Here is a 15,575-nt window from a genome sequence, read left to right as displayed (position 1 = left end):
ATTGGATTTGGTTGCAGCATGTGGTCTGTTTTTATATGGCTAACATTAGCCTTTCTAGTTAGGGGCACAACACTGATATACTTGGAATGACATGTGGGTTATGTAAACTACGAAAACAACAAAAGCACTGATATCACTTGAAGTCCAAATTTTTTGAACAATAATTCCAACTCATCAACGATTATAAACAGTAATATCATGCCAAGATTTATTTCACAAGATGGGAAAAATACGAACTTATATCTACCTATCTCACGGTTTCTTTTTTTTTTTTTTCCTTTTTCTTTTTTTTTAACTCGTTATGGCAAACATCTTATAGCTCTGCAGCACACTTGCGTCAGTGTCTTGCTGTTAGGAGCAACGTGGCCCAGTTCTGGCCGTCTGTCAATACCCAAACCCCACCAACAGTCCTCGCATCTTAGGTCGATGAGAGGCATGTTGTTTGTGGCTATCACTGAATCGTCCAGACCAAACCACCCTCAAACAGCCCAATAAGACCCGAGAGGGTCTGTATGATTCTCATTCAGGTCACGTTACACCAAAATCATAATATATATATATATATATATATATATATATATATACGCAAACCTTGATGTATAAAAAAATATGTGCAACCCAATCGTGTGTTGTGATTGAGTATGTTTCAAAATGTTTGTGTATCACAGTGCCATTCATAAGTGTGTTATACCCTATTTAACTATGGGTGTTGGTTATATATTGCAAAAGTTCATGGTTCATTAAGTAATAACCCAAACTAAAATTTTCAGACCTAACTTCATAACAACAAGTAATCATATTTATGTCAAGCCATACACATTCCAAACATTATTCCCAGGCAAGACATGGTGCGGCAGAGCATAAATCAGTAGATTATCTGGCCCATACTTAACAGACTATCAAAACAACATTTAGTAGACGATCTAAGCAACAACCATTAGGTCAAGGCGAAGGCTTAAATCTACAGGCAGCGAACATACATGAGCCTCAACAACAGCCATGTCAATAACCAGATTCACGTTGCCTCCAATGAAACCCTTGGACAGTAGATCTGGGAACAACATATACATATATTTTTTTTTCAAGATCATGTGACGTGGTCTGTGTATTTTGCTGAGCATAAAACTTAAAAATTCTGACGGCTATTGGAAGTTGAATAACTGTCTCCTCTCTCTGTTTTCAATACATATACACTCCTCTGTAGAGTCATCCACTCCAACCGCTTGTTACAACGCCCATCAAGCGTTTGGGATGAACTCGCATCCTGCCCTCCATCACTCGGACCATCCAAACCCGATGTTTTCCCTTTTTTATTCTTTTTTACTATCATCCCGATCCAAACATACCGAGCTTGGAACCCATATACCCCATCCATGGCTGGTATGATTTCGTACAGGTTTATGGGCATCATCAAGCCCCATAATCATACTACATGGCAGCAAGTACAACACATAAGTATAGTGCCCCTTACCTCTTTGCAGTCTCACGACGGCACGACTGCAACTTCTTCCTTTCGTTGGAGTAGCACACCACATCGCCAATGGAGTCCACACGTATAGTAATGGAGGTCGACCCTTACGGTGGAAGAGAATAAAGAATAGCAAACATATATATATATATATATATATAGAGAGAGAGAGAGAGAGAGTAGGGAAGTCCAACTGTTTCCCCCTCTCCTCCTAATTTAATTTCCTTCCCCACTTAGGGGAGTTTTGATTTTCAAAAACCTAACATCCAGCCCACGTTTTTAGTGGGTGCTTGGAATTTCCAAAGTCGCTCTCCCTCTCATTAGCAAAAATTATCTCAAACTTCCAAATTCTCTCTCTTAGTGGTACCCTCCACCATTTGGTGGGATTTTTCCTTGTTTCTTGGAAAAGAGGAAACTAAAAACCAACTCCCACATGTTTTTGGTGGGAGGTGGGTTATGAGGTAGAGAGGTTTTTACTAGCCCACGTTTTTACCCCTTTCACTATGGTAAAAAATCACCTTTCTATGTAAAAAGGAAAAATTCATGCACATGGAGTTTTGAACCAAGGTCCTCTACCAAAGGGGCAACAAACCTCACCACTTGTGCTATCATTCATTTTGTTGCAAAGTATGTGAATAAAATTGTATTTTACTCCTTTTGTTCAGTTTCGGGTTTTATGCAAAAAGGCAACATTTTACCTTTCCACACAGGTGCACTGTGGGTTTTGAACATAGGTTGTGGCTCCACACCACCGTGTGTCCTACCACAACACCACCCCACCACTTGGTGTTTACTTTTGCAAAGAGATTCACTTTATGTCTTATTACGACATTTTCCCCCATTGGTGGATCTCGCCCGTTTCCACGTGGATTTTCTCCCGTTGGTTCTAACCTTGCACTCTCTCACCTTAAATGTGCTTTGGATCTCACACTATCATCCTGAAACTATTGGATTTTCCTATTTGGCCCCGTGAATAAGGTTGGCTCATCGGATCTCACTAAGGTTCAGATCCAAATACCCCTTTCAAGCATTTGTTACCGGGTTCGTTCTAGAAATCCTCAAGTCATCAAAATTGCATTGCATAGTACAAAATCCTATTATTTCACACAAATGCTTCACTTTTATTCATTTAAAATTTCTTAAATTTCACAGGTTTTACATCCTTCCTCTCTAAAAAAGTAATTTCGTCAGCGAAATTCAAAACATATGTCAATCAAACAATTGTGGGTACTTGTCCTTCATTGCTGCTTCTGGTTCCCACGTGCATTCTTCTAAATCATGATGTCTCCATTTCACTTTGACTAATGGGATGATCTTGTTTCCCATTACTCGCTCACTGTGATCTACGATTTTGATCGGTCTCGCTTCTACGGTCAAATCTTGTTGCACACTGATGTCCTCAAACTGAATCACGTGTGACGGATCTTGAATGTATTTTCTCAACATCGATACGTGGAATACATTATGGATCTTAGCAAGTTGCGAGGGTAACTCAACTCGGTATGCTATCTTGTTGATCCGCTCCAATATCGGGAAAGGTCCGACGTATCTAGGACTCAACTTCCCCTTCTTTTCGAATCTGAAAACGCTCTTGGTCGGTGATACTTTGACGAACACTACAACTCCCACTTTGAAACTAAGATCTTTGCATCGCTGATCTGCATAGCTTTTTTGTCGACTCTGCGCTGCTCGAAGTCGATCTCGTATTTTCTGTATTTGCTCTATGTAATGCTGAAGTACTATTGGTGACTCAACTATTCTTTCGCCAACTTCATCCCAGTGTACCAGTGATCTACAAGGTCGTCTATATAATGCTTCAAAAGGCGCCATATCGATACTCGCGTGGTAGCTATTGTTGTAAGCGAACTCTGCTAGTACCACATGAGCATCCCATTCTCCTTTCTAATCCAACATATAGGCACAGAACATGTCTTTTAGTGTCTGTATGGTCCTTTCTGACTGTCTGACGGTTTGTGGATGGAAGGCAGTGTTGAACTTCAACTTAGTTCCTAATGCCTTTTGTAGCTGCCCCCACAGTCGTGAGGTAAACCGAGGGTTTCTGTCAGATATGATCGAGACTGGCACTCCTGTAGTCATACTATCTCCTGGATATAGAGGTCGGTCAAGCTTTTCAGTGACTGACCCTTCCTCATCGGTAGAAAATGTGCTGACTTAGTGAGTCGGTCAACCACTACCCAAATAGCGTCATGGTTCTTTCGAGTTCGTGGTAACTCCATCACAAAATCTATCGTGATACATTCCCATTTCCATTGAGGAATTTTCATCAACTGTATTATTCTTCCCGGCCTTTGATGCTCAATCTTGATTTGTTGACACATCAAGCACTTCGTGACGTATCTGGCAACATCTCGCTTCATTCCATTCCATCAGTATTCGTGTTGTAGATCTTTGAACATCTTGGTACTGCCCAGGTGAATGGTGTACTTGCTCTTATGTGCCTCTGTCAATAATTCTTCTTTGAGCTCTAGATCGCTCGACATCCATATTCGATCCTTAAATCATATACTTCCATCATCTTTGCGTTGGAAAGCGGTGTCTTCTTACAATGCCAATGCATCTATTTTCCTGTATTGCGAGTCTTGTTTTTGCTTAACCATGATCCACTCTCGCAGTTTCGATCGTACTATCAGGATAGACAACCTAAGTATGCCTTGATCGTCGGAGAAAGGTTTCCATTCTGTAAACTCAGAAATCATCTTCCATCCAAGACTTACCAGGCTAGACAAATTTCTCCCAGCCTTGCGACTAAGGGCATCAGCAACTACATTTGTGTTTCCGGGATGGTAAGAGATTGTAAAATCGTAGTCCTTGATGAACTCGAGCCACCTCCTTTGTCGCATATTGAGTTTCTTCTAAGAAAACAGATGCTTTAAACTTTTGTGATCGGTGAAGACTTTGAATTGTTCCTCATATAAATAGTGTCTCCAAACCTTCAAAGCGAAAACTACGGCCGCCAACTCCAAATCGTGAGTGGGATAATTCCTCTCATGAGTCTTCAGTTGTCGGGATGCATAGGCAATGACCTTGCCATGCTGCATCAGTACACACCCCAACCCGGTACCAGAAGCGTTCATGTATACCACGAATCCTCCGCTTCCAAATGGTAAGGACAACACTGTAGTTATGGTAAGCTTAGTTTTAAGGGTTTGGAAGCTTTCTTCACTCTTCTTGTTCTATTCAAACTTCACCCCTTTTCGTAGGAGGTTTGTCATTGGCATAGCGATTCGGGAGAAGTCCTGAATGAATCGCCTATAGTAGCCAGCTAATCCTAGGAAGCTTCGGATTTTGTTGACGTTCTTCGGTTATGACCAATTCATCACAGCCTCAACCTTGGCAGGATCCATTGAGACTCCGTCTTTCGAGATCACATGCCCAAGGAACATGACTTCTTCAAGCCAAAATTCACATTTCGAGAACTTGGCATATAGTTGATGTGTCTAACGGGTTTCCAAAATGATTTTCAGATGTTCTTTGTATTCCTCCGCATTTTCCGAGTATATCAGTATGTCATCAATAAAGATGATGACAAAAGAGTCCAAGTATGGTCTGAATACTGGATTCATCAGGTCCATGAACGCTGCTGGAGCATTAGTGAGTCTGAATGGCATCACCACGAACTCATAATGCCCATACGTGGTTCTGAGTGCTGACTTAGGGATGTCTTCATCCTTTATTCTCAGCTGATGATATCCCAACCTCAAATTGATCTTTGAGAAGACCTTTGCCCTTTTTAATTGGTCAAACAGATCCTCAATACGAGGTAGAGGATATTTGTTCTTCACAGTTGCTTGATTCAACATTCTATAGTCTATGCATAGTCTCATAGACCCGTCTTTCTTTTTCACGAACATGACCGATGCTCCCCATGAAGATGTGCTTGGTCGCACAAAACTGTGCTCCATCAGCTTCTGCAAGTGCTTTTTTAATTCTTCCAACTCTGCTGGTGCTATCCGATAGGGTGCTCTTGATATTGGCTTCGTACCTGGCATCAGTTTGATCCCGAACTCGACTTCCCGCTGAGGAGTAAGTCTAGGAAGTTCTTCTGGGAATACATCAACAAAATCGTGGACAATTTTCAGATCCTCAATCGGAGTCGACTTCATTTCTCCTCTGTTCATACTAATTAGGAAAGTCATATCTTCTCGACGGAGATACTTTTGGGCCTTGAGAGTTGAAATAACCATTTTCTTCATTCCAGGCCTTGTCAGTCAGAATTCAACCTTCGACATATCCGGTCGAGACAAAATTACCTTCTCTTCTCTACAGAAAACTCTAGCATAGTGTTCAAAGAGCCAATCCATATCCAATATGACATCATATTCGGTCATATTGAGTATGATTAGGTTGGCAGGTAAATTGTGTTATCCTAAAACCACTTCTACTTCTGACATGTAGTTCACACAAATTTTATTGAATCCTATAGGGTTATATACTTCTAGTTCTTGATTCAATGATTCTGTGGGGATTCTAAGTTGTTTTGCAAAATATAAAGAGATAAAGGAATGAGAAGCTCCACAGTCAAATAATACTAGAGCAGCTTAGCCGGAAATAAACACGGTACCTTGCACCAAGTCTCCTCTTTGTAACTGATCGGCCGAGGTAGCGTAGACTCGACCCGTTACTCGCTGTTGAGCCGCTTGCGGCTGTGGTGGTGGTGCTCGATGTTGTTGTGGTTGTTGTCCCCCAGTCTCACGACGTGCATCATCGGCCTGCTTCTTCTGACACTCCTTGATATAATGTCTCATTTTTTCGCAGTAGAGGCACCCTTCTGTCTCACAGAGACATTGTTGACCGAGGTAGAAGCGGTTGCACGTCTGACACCTCTGATTCTGTCTTGTCCTGGGTCTAGTGCCTCCGTCGTGCCTTGGTTTCTTGGTCTGATGGTTAAAACATTTCCCACTAAACCTCTTCTTGAACTCATGTTTCTGAATCCCAGTTCTGTTCTTTTGCGACTTCTGCCCCTTCTTCCAGTCATCGTCGAGGAGAGTCTCAACCTGAATGGCTTCATCAAGGGTCTTGGGTCCTCGAGTATACAGACGGTTCCTCAAACCTGTCTTCAAGCCTCGGGCAAACTTCTTAGCTCGATCTTCGCCCAAAGTGTAAATGTTTGGACAGTAACGTTCCAAGTTATGGAACTTAGTGATATAGTCTGCCAGGGACATCTCACCCTGTTGCAGGTCCAAGAACTCATGCATCTTCTTCGCCCTCTCGTGCTTTGGAAAGTAGGTGGCGTTGAAGACCTCTACGAACTCCGCCCATGACACAAGGCCATCCTGGAACTTTACTGCCCTGGTGGTTTTCCACCACTTTTCGGCGTGGTCCCTTGAGATGATAAGACCCAAAGTCCACCCGACGCTCCTCGGGTACCTCCAGTACACGAAAGATGTGTTCGATCTCTCGGATCCAACTCTCAACGGCCTCCGGAACTGTCTTTTTAGAGAAAGCAGGAGGGTCCATGTCCATGAATTTCTTGTAGGACATAGCCCCACCATTTGTACTCTTCTTGTGGGCCACCTGGTGTAGATTATTACACATATGCTGCATTGTCGTAGCTTGCTGGCCTACTACTTCGGCCAGGTTATGTAGCGTCTCCATAATATCGTTGCAACAGTTTGTCCAAGCCATCTATTTGAGCAATTAAAATCCATTATAACCTTAGCTATAATTTTATGAAATGATCGTACATACTTATATGGTTTTTATCTCTACATTACTAAAACAACATTCCTACATACTCACAGAGCCATCGCGGTCATTGAAAGAGCCAAGATCTCAAATTATTCAATCCTGCTCTGATACCATAACTCTAACGCCCTAAAAATTTTAACCTTTTTTCTTTAAGCGGAAACAACAAATGAGGTTAAACATTCCAGAACATTACAGTGGAGAGCAAACCAAATCATTTATTTCATTTCATTATCAAATGAATAATAACATCAGAGTTTAATGACATGTTCTAATAATTAAAAATGAAACCAAAATATCCTGGGAACAACAAATACAAAGTCTAGATCGAAGCCTCATCCCGCAGTCACCCATAAACTCTATTCTTCAGCTAAAAATTTATAAATTTATAGGAATTAGACTACAACTATCTAAGTAGGAATTACCATAATTTTTCTTGTAGGTATATCATGTGTCAAGTATGTGACATGGGTGTTGTGTGTGATTTTCAACATATACAAGATTAAATAAAGAAACTATACAACAACAATAACATGTATATCATTTAATCTAACAATCACAACATTAGCATGCATAACATTTAGCTACACATCAACATGATTCAAATATCTCACATGTTACAATTTCTAAAGCATGATAAAAGTACAATAACGCCCCCATAATTTGGATGGAAAATTTTGGATAAATTTTTTTTTTGAATTAGCGGAAGTGACAAGTCCAAGTGTCGGGCGAATTACGGGGTAAAACAGAGAAGTACTAAAAGCATACCAGTCATTAATTAAAGCATTAATGTCATTAAATACATCTCATAACAAAAATGTAAATCTATTAATCAGAGTTCAAACATAAAATACTGAAATAAATGAGATCACTTGGCTACATCCATAACGACACCCCGATGCTCCGATTTAGTTGCTACCTGAAAAATATTTAAAGCAGAAGGGTTAGACTCCCATGTCTGCGTAAGAAGCATTATATTTATATGTGGTGCTCAGTGTCTTGTGTACAAATATGCGCAAACATCTAAAGTTATAGCTAACAGATAATTTGCATTATTCTAAAAAAATAAACACGCTTTTTACTTCATGATACAGTACGAGAGATAACTGGACTAAAGTTACATTTATTCATACAAGTATAAGTTATAGTTTTACAAGTTCTACAAATGTCATATCAACAGTTCACAATTCTTCAGGAATAAGTTTCCAGTCAACTTAAATTATTTAATGTTTATTTTACTCTTACCCTGTGGGTACGCACAGGCATAGACCTCGTAGCAGATCGAGACCATACAGGGGTCTATTAATTAATAACCTGTATGACTAGCCGTACGGATATTCAAAGGGGACGGTCCGTGACCGAGAGAAAACTCCCCAGAGGCTAAAACAGAATTAGGATGCACCCTATGACACTTTTGCAGAAGACTTGGATCTACCACCTAGGATACATTGGTAGCATTAGGGATCCGGTGAGACGCCTAGCTCTCAAAAAAATCAGAACGTCCACGAAACTTGTACCACCTACCCTCTCCAAGGTAGACCATGGGTCCAGTAATCATATACCATCTTTCAGGTATACCTAGATCCCAGAGAATCTGGAAATATATATTGTCTTTCAGGTATACCCAGAATCTCAAAGGTTTCTTTGTTTATATTATCATTTAACCTCATCTTTATAATCATGTGCGAACTATCGCACCACTAGGGGTCCGGTAACATACATCGTCTCTCAGGTACACCCAGAACCCAACAAGCCTCATGATTAGGCATACATTTTTATTTTCAAATTATATTCTTAGGCGAGCCCTGACACCACGAGGATTTCCAAAAATCTGAACCCAGCTCGGGGTTCAAAGCCTTGTATGCATTAAAGAACCAGAGTGCCATAAGCACCATCAAAATAGCATTTCTCAGAACATGGCTTGACTCGAAGCCCATAGTTTCATCAAAATTCTGGAACGAGGGTGTATGCACCCGCATCCCACATACCATGCCATCTACGTGGCGCAAAACATATATATAAATATATATAACTATATACATACATACATATATATATATATCTTTAGGTAAACCCATAGTGAGGTCACATGGCCTTCGCTCAACACATCGGCTGTCATAAGCCTAATTAGTGCCAGAATGGGGTCCGACCCAGCAACAAATTGGATTTGGTTGCAGCATGTGGTCTGTTTTTATATGGCTAACATTAGCCTTTCTAGTTAGGGACGCAACACTGATATACTTGGAATGACACGTGGGTTATGTAAACTACGAAAACAATAAAAGCACTTATATCACTTAAAGTCCACATTTTTTGAACAACAATTCCAACTCATCAATGATTATAAACAGTAATATCATGCCGAGATTTATTTCACAAGATGGGCAAAATACGAACTTATATCTACCTATCTCACGTTTTTTTTTTCTTTTTCCTTTTTTTTTAACTGGTTATGGCAAACATCTTATAGCTCTGTAACACACTTAAGTCAGTGTCTTGCTGTTAGAAGCAACGTGGCTCAGTTCTGGCCGTCTGTCAATACCCAAACCCTGCCAACAGTCCTCACATCTTAAGTCGATGAGAGGCATGTTGTTCGTAGCTAGCATTCAATCGTCCAGACTAAACCACCCTCAAACAACCCAATAGAACCAGAGAGGGTCTGTATGATTCTCATTCAGGTCACGTTACACCAAAATCATATATATATATATATATATATATATATATATATATATATATATATATATATATATATATATATATATATATATTCAATATGCAAACCTTGATGTATAAAAATATATGTGCAACCCAATCGTGTGTTGTGATTGAGTTTGTTTCAAAATGTTTGTGTGTCACAGTGTCATTCATAAGTGTGTTATACCCTATTTAACTATGGGTGTTGGTTATATATTGCAAAAGTTCACGGTTCATTAAGTAATAACCCAAACTAAAATTTTCAGACCTAACTTCATAACAACAAGTAATCATATGTTATGTCAAGCCATACACATTCCAAACATTAATCACATCCAAGACATGGTGCGGCATAACATAAATCAGTAGATTATCTGGCCCATACTTAACAGACTATCAAAACAACATTTAGTAGACGATCTAAGCAACAACCATTAGGTCAAGGCGAAGGCTTAAATCTACAGGGAGCGAACAAACATGAGCCTCAACAATAGCCTTGTCAATAACCAGATTCACGTTGCCTCCAATGAAACCCTTGGACAGTAGATCTGGGAACAACATATACATATATTTTTTTTTTCAAAATCATGTGACGTGGTCTGTGTATTTTGTTGAGCATAAAACTTAAAAATTTGACGGCTATTGGAAGTTGAATAATTGTCTCCTCTCTCTGTTTTCAATACATATACACTCCCCTGTAGAGTCATCCACTCCAACCGCTTGTTACAACGCCCATCAAGCATTTGGGATGAACTCGCATCCTACCCTCCATCACTCGGACCACCCAAACCCGATGTTTTCCCTTTTTTTTCTTTTTCACCATCATCCTGATCCAAACATACCGAGCTTGGAACCCATATACCCCATCCATGACTGGTATGATTTCGTACAGGTTTCTGGTCATCATCAAGCCCCATAATCATACTACATGGCAGCATGTACAACACATAAGTATAGTGCCCCTTACCTCTTTGCAGTCTCACGACGACACAACTGCAACTTCTTCCTTTCGTTGGAGTAGCACACCACGTCGCCAATGGAGTCCACACGTACAGTAATGGAGGTCGACCCTTACGGTGGAAGAGAATGAAGAATAGCAAACATAGAGAGAGAGAGAGAGTAGGGAAGTCCAACTGTTTCCCCCTCTCCTCCTAATTTAATTTCCTTCCCCACTTAGGGGAGTTTTGATTTTCAAAAACCTAACCTTCAGCCCACGCTTTTAGTGGGTGCTTGGAATTTCCAAAATCGCCCCTCCCTCTTATTAGCAAAAATTATCTCAAACTTCCAAATTCTCTCTCTTAGTGGTACCCTCCTCCATTTGTTGGGATTTCCCTTGTTTCTTGGAATAGAGGAAACTAAAAACCAACTACCACACGTTTTTGGGGGGAGGTGGGTTATGAGGTAGAGATGTTTTTACTAACCCACGTTTTTATCCATTTCACTTTGGTAAAAAATCACCTTTCTGTGTAAAAAGGAAAAATCCATGCACAGGGTTTTTTTAACCAAGGTCCTCCACCAAAGGGGCAACAAACCCCACCACTTGTTCTATCATTCATTTCGTTGCAAAGTATGTGAATAAAATTGTATTTTACTCCTTTTGTTCAGTTTCGGGTTTTATGCAAAAAGGCAATATTTTACCTTTCCACACAGGTGCACCATGGGTTTTGAACATAGGTTGTGGCTCCACACCACCGTGTGTCCTACCACAACACCACCCCACCATTTGGTGTTTACTTTTGCAAAGACAATCGCTTTATGTCTTATTACGATGTTTTCCCCCATTGGTGGATCTCGCCCGTTTCCACGTGGATTTTCTCCCGTTGGTTCTAACCTTGCACTCTCTCACTTTAAATGTGCTTCGGATCTCACGCTATCATCCCAAAACCATTGGATTTTCCCATTTTGCCCCATGAAGCGGGTTGACTCATCGGATCTCGTTAAGGTCCAGATCCAAATATCCCTTTCAAGTGTTTGTTACCAGGTTCGTTCTAGAAATCTTCAAGTCATCAAAATTGCATTACATAGTACAAAATCCTATTATTTCACACAAATGCTTCACTTTTATTCATTTAAAATTTCTTAAATTTCACAGGTTTTACAAGATGGACCAATAGAGGACTGACTTGTGAGATGCATCAATTCACTTGCAAGTGCATGTGGCAGCTACTAAAGCAGAGACCCGCGAGATTAAAGCAGAGTGTCGAGAGTTGTGAGTTGCATTGGAGGCAAATGAATAAGTACTCATGAAGAACAAAGAGATGTTGTTTACCCAAAAGCGCTTTATAGATGTGCTTTATCAAATTGTCCAACATCATGAGCAAATGATCCAACAACTCTGTGCATGCTTGTTTGCACTGAACAACATTAAGAGCCTCATACCATAGATGAAATGACATTATTTGATTCATGATGTGTGTAAATCTATATATAAACCTAGATATATAAATGTTGGATATATAAATGATGAATTGTATGTTGATTCTGTAAAATTGTATATGAATGCATTTATTAGCTTCTAACCTCTTATGAGAGAGTGAATGAATGCATAACGGTCCAATGAATTTGATAACTTTCTATTACAAACCATCACATCCGAGATTAATAGATGGGCATCTCCTCAACTACACGTTTAGTAGTTACAAACCTCTTATGAATGAGTGAGTGAATTCAGGGCAATCCAATGAATCTAAAAGCTTCCTATTAAATACCATCACATACGAGACTAGTAGATGACTATCTTCTCAGTTACATTTTTAATAGATGCTAACCTCCTATAAAAAAGTGTGAATTCAAAATAATTTAATGATTATGCTAACCTTCGATTAAATAACCATCATATCCGAGACTAATAAATGTGCATCTCCTCAACTATGCATTTAATAGTTGCTAACATCCTATGAATGAGTGAGTGAATTTAGAACGATCCAAAGAATCTACTAACCTCTTATTAAATACCATTATATCTGAGACTAATAGATGCACAATTCCTCAGCTACGCGTTCGATAACTGCTAACCTCTAATGAACGAGTGAGTGAATTCAAAATAATCCAATGATTTTGCTAACTTTTTATTAAATATTATCATATATGAGACAAATATATGGGCATATCCTCAACTATGTGTTTAGTAACTGCTAACCTCCTATTAACGAATGTGTAGATTCAGAATGATTTAATGATTCTACTAACCTCCTATTAAACACCATCACATCTAAGACTAATAGATGCACATCTCCTCAACTATGCGTTTAATGGTTGTTGACCTCTTATAAACAAGTGATTGAATTCAGAACTATCAATTTAATAGTTGCTAATCTCTTATTAAGTACCATCACATCTTAGACTAATATATATACATCTCCTCAAGTATGAATTTAGTGGTTTTTTGACCTTCTATGAACAAGTGAGTAAATTCAGAATGATCTTTTTAATAGCCACTAATGTCTTATTAAATATCATCACATTCGAGACTAATAGATGTAAATCTTCTCAGCTACGCGTTTAATAATTGCTAAATAACTATGAACTAGTGAGTGAATTAAGAATGACCCAATGATTTAATTCAATGAATTATCCTGTGACATTAACGATCAAAAGTGAATACATGCAAGACTAATAGATGCACTCCTCAGCTATGTGTTTAATAGTTATTATCCTCCTATGAACGAGTGAGTGAATGTAAAATGATCAAATAATTTCACTAACCTCTTATGCAAACACAATCGCATATGAGACTAATAGATGTAGATCTCATCAGCTATGTGTTTAATAGTTGTTAACCTCATATGAACAAGTGAGTGAATTCAGAACAATCCAATGATTCTGCTAACTTTTTATTAAATATCATCGCATCTAAGACTAATAGATGCAAATCTCTTAGTATACATGTTTATTAGCTGCTAACCTCTTATTCAATTGGATTACTTTTGGATTCGAGATGAAAACACTTTCTTGAAGATTTATTTTCATTAAGATAATCTTTCACTTTGCAAAACAACAAGTCAACAACAAAACAAATTCAAATAATAAAAAAACTAAAATTAAAACACCTAAGGAACATAAACTTTACAAATAAAAAACTTATACATCTAATAAACACAAAATGAAACTTTATAAATTATTTTTATTTTTATTTTTCTGAGTAGAGGGGGCAAATACTAACGATTGTAACCCGAACTAGAGTTGGAGGAGGTGGTTTGGGAACTGGTCTTCCCATACCTATAATGTTTGTTCGACAACAAGCGGGTCGACGAAGATTGTTCATCTACATCCATATGACTACCTCTGTCATCCTACTCAACTTCCTCATCGTCATCCTCTTTATTCTCATCCTCCTTCTCTTTCTCACTCTCCTCATTTATATCCTCCTCCCCATAACCCCACGGGCTGGTTACTGTCACAAAAATCATGATTAAAGAGCAGAAGGGACCAGTTTTGGGGGGGGGGGCCTCCCTAAAATGGTTGTTGAGTCTCACTCTTCTACCCACAACAGAATGTTGGTGAAACTTTGACACCTCTCCTGCAATTCATAGTGGGAGAAACTGAGAGGGGGCCCAAGGTTGATACATATCGTAACACCATTCTTCTTGTCAATATAGTCATCGTCAAGAAGAAGATATTTTCCACCAATGACATATCCAAGTTGCTTAAAAATGTTATCATTCCAAAATTTACTCTCAAGACCAACTCAAACTCATATAGACTGAGAAATAGCGAAGACAAATTTCGTTGCTTGGTCCCTCAATAGGAACACGATATTGTTGATCATGAATACTGAATCCTTCACTTTTTCCATGTCATCCATATACTCAAATAAGGCATGGATAACATCGATGTTGGGTTTTCCTCCTACAGATCAAAGTTCACTGACCTCTGACAAACGAATCCTTTTATCAGTGCTTAAAGAACCTTCTGGTCCAAGAATGTTGATGACAAATGCCCAACCAGTCAGAATTGAAAACCCCTCTCACACTTGAAATGGTACCGAGACGAGACATTGATCACTGTACAGTCACCCGAGTGTAAGACAATCTTGACAGGTTGTCGAATCTTGACATTGAGTCGAAGGGTGTTGGGATGAAATCCATTTTTTAGGGAACATGAATTTATGGAAGGGAGTCAGAAAGAGCAATGGAGGAAGAAGAACCAAGTAGAGCTTGAGCAAATAGAGCACTCCATACTCAGTTTTGCCTCTTTATAAAGTGTCTCGCTGAAACACAAAGAGACGTGGGATGAGACATGGGGCCCTATCACTTCACTGCTTTCTGACACTGTAAAATACTTGGAAAACTCAAATTATGATAAATAATTCAAAAAGAGGAATAGAGGGAGGGTGGGGAGATGATGAGAGGGAAAATAAAATCTTCAGCATATTTGCATGAAATCCTAGACATTCGCTCAAATATCATGTGAATGACCGACATACTTGAATTAAAGAATAAAATCTACCAAAAAATGATATTCATAGTTATTTTGTGCATACCTATTGACATCCACACTAAAACCTTACGAAGAGGAGACTTGCAAGTACTAAAACATTGTCTACGCAACATCTAACATCAATTGAAATAAGCTATGAATCACTTAGAAGAGATGTATACTAAATATACATTGACCGACATACTCGAATTAAAGAACGAGATTATGTATGTTTGAAAAGGAGATTCACATTTACTTTATGCATACCTATTGACATTCACACTAA

Source organism: Nuphar pumila, chromosome 9, assembly GCF_984573655.1.
Source record: "Nuphar pumila chromosome 9, dmNupPumi1.hap1.1, whole genome shotgun sequence".
Taxonomy (NCBI): Eukaryota; Viridiplantae; Streptophyta; class Magnoliopsida; order Nymphaeales; family Nymphaeaceae; genus Nuphar; species Nuphar pumila.
The sequence above is the reverse complement of the archived record's forward strand: the minus strand, read 5'-3'. Positions refer to the sequence as shown.